Source organism: Octopus sinensis, linkage group LG4, assembly GCF_006345805.1.
Source record: "Octopus sinensis linkage group LG4, ASM634580v1, whole genome shotgun sequence".
Classification (NCBI taxonomy): domain Eukaryota; kingdom Metazoa; phylum Mollusca; class Cephalopoda; order Octopoda; family Octopodidae; genus Octopus; species Octopus sinensis.
The window spans coordinates 1,641,208-1,643,707 of NC_043000.1; positions in this window are offsets into that span (position 1 = coordinate 1,641,208).

Below are 2,500 nucleotides of genomic sequence, written 5' to 3' on the forward strand. Positions count from 1 at the left end.
GCAAAGTCGACCTCGGCGGAATTCGAACTCAGAACGTAGCGACAGACGAAAAACGGCTACGCATTTCGCCCGGCGTGCTAACGTTTCTGTCAGCTCGCCGCCTTTCATGTTTATACCTGCAATTATTAGGGCCCTAGGGTATGTAACACACTGCCTAAATACCAATCTTGAGAAATTAGGTTTTTCAAAACCAGAAAGGAGAAAGGTCGTGAGTGCGATTCCCGGCGGTGCATTGTGGCCTTGAGCAAGACACTTAATTTCACGTTGCTCCAGTCTACTTTGCTGGTAAAAATGAACCGGCCTTGTCACAATCTGTGTCACGCTGAATGACCCTGTTAATAGTATGCGTGTTTGTGGAGTGCCCAGTCACTTTGCACGTTAATTTCACGAGCAGGCTGTTCTGTTGATCGGGTCAACTGGGAGCTTCGTTGTCGTAACCGACAGAGTGCCATATATTTATTTATTTATTTATCAACAAAGATTGCTGTGCGTGTGTTCACAAAAAAAAGAGACAGACTGATGAATGGTATGCCACCATGCCTATCGACTGGAGGTTATCGTAGATTGTTGACGATGGTCAGTGTGATAAGCACTAAAAGAAACTTTTTTCTCAGATATCCTTTACGTTTCCTCTGGTGTCCTGCAGCCATGGTGATCAGTAGAATGTTCGCCATCATAAAGCACAAGGTGGCGAGCTGGCAGAAACGTTAGCACGCCGGGAATAATGCTTAGCAGTATTTCGTCTGCCGTTACGTTCTGAGTTCAAATTAGGCCGAGGTCGACTTTGCCTTTCATCCTTTCGGGGTCGATAAATTAAGTACCAGTTATGCACTGGGTTTCATATAATCGGCTTAATCCGTTTGTCTGTCCCTATTTGTCCTCTCTGTGTTTAGCCCCTTGTGGGTAGTAAAGAAACAACTATTTCGTCTGCCGTTACGTTCTGAGTTCAAATTCTGCCGAGGTCGACTTTGCCTTTCATCCTTTCGAGGTCGATAAATTAAGTACTAGTTACGCACTGGGGTCGATGCAATCGACTTAATCCCTTTGTCTGTCCTTGTTTGTCCCCTCTATGTTTAGCCCCTTGTTAGCAATAAAGAAATAAAGCACAATCTTTTCCAGACGATGAACTTCCATGCTGGAATCGTGTCCTGCTCGACGCGGCTGCAAATTTAAAGTATGGCTTCAATACTGGTGGCTTCCACCTGTTCAGAAGACTTCAATCCAATATTGGTAACAAAGTTACTTCAGTAGATGTTAAAGGAAGTGCAGAGGTAACGCTGGCGGAAGCACCGAGGGAATCGTATATGACGGTGGTAAGTAACCCACGACTCGAAGCCGTACAGAAGTGTGATCAGTACGACAGCTCTGTACATGCTGATCTTTATATCTTTCCACGGGTGTTTGTTGTTCAAGATTCTTGCATATGCTCACAACCCATGCATAAATCATATATATTCAACGCTGATTACAAAAATACTTAACGAACAATTTGAAATGGGACATTACATAAACATCTGGCTTGAACCCATGACCGGTTGAAATGGAACCAACTTTTTATCTCTCTATGAACCTATTTACTGTCTTTATACGGACCTACCGTAAATCCTCGAGCATAGTCCGCCCTTGAGTATAATATGCAGGGGGTTTTTAGGGGGCTGTACCTCTGAAAAGCCTAAACCTTGTGTATAACACGCACTCCTTCTCTAACTTGAGTCGTGCGTAATTAAGCCAGCAGCACCCAGTCGAACAAACACTTCCGCGCATGCGTAATACAATAATGGTAATGTTCTTAACTGTTATATGGGAATGTAAATATGTTTGCAAATTGTTTTTGTTACATGTTATTCTGTGTTCTGAATACTTTTATTTTAATAAATGTTGCTTACTGCAAATTATGGATGATTCTTTTATGACTTCATTGCTTTCAGGCTTAGCTTAAAGGAATCTCGCGCCCGACATCACAAAATGCGTCTGAATAAACATTGCCGGACAGCAAATAGAGACTCGGACATTGCTTAGAAAATATTTTTCATTTTTAGCCGAATATATAGTATGCACTAGGGATTTTGACCTTTAAATTTTGGGAAAAAGTGCGGGTTATACTCGAGGATTTACGGTATATACACAGATACATTTATCATTATATATCTCTTCCAAATCAAACACGTTCATATTTAATATAAAGCTCACGTTGGTTCATGTTCTGAGTTCTCAGTATATAGGAAATAATGATGAGATTGGCTTAAGTTGGCATGGTCAGAAATAACCTAGACTTAAACAACAACAACAACAATATATACTACAATACACATGCCGTTATAATAACCTATAAATGAATTATCTGAGATTTTTAGCATAAAGTTATATTAGACATTATGAGCAGAAAAGAATAAGGGGCCCACTGAAAGGCTAAAGAGAAGGGTTTGAAATTCTGTAGGCTGACATCTATAAGGGGAAAATTGAGCAGTTCTGGGAAGAAAGGATTGGATGTAAAGAAAGG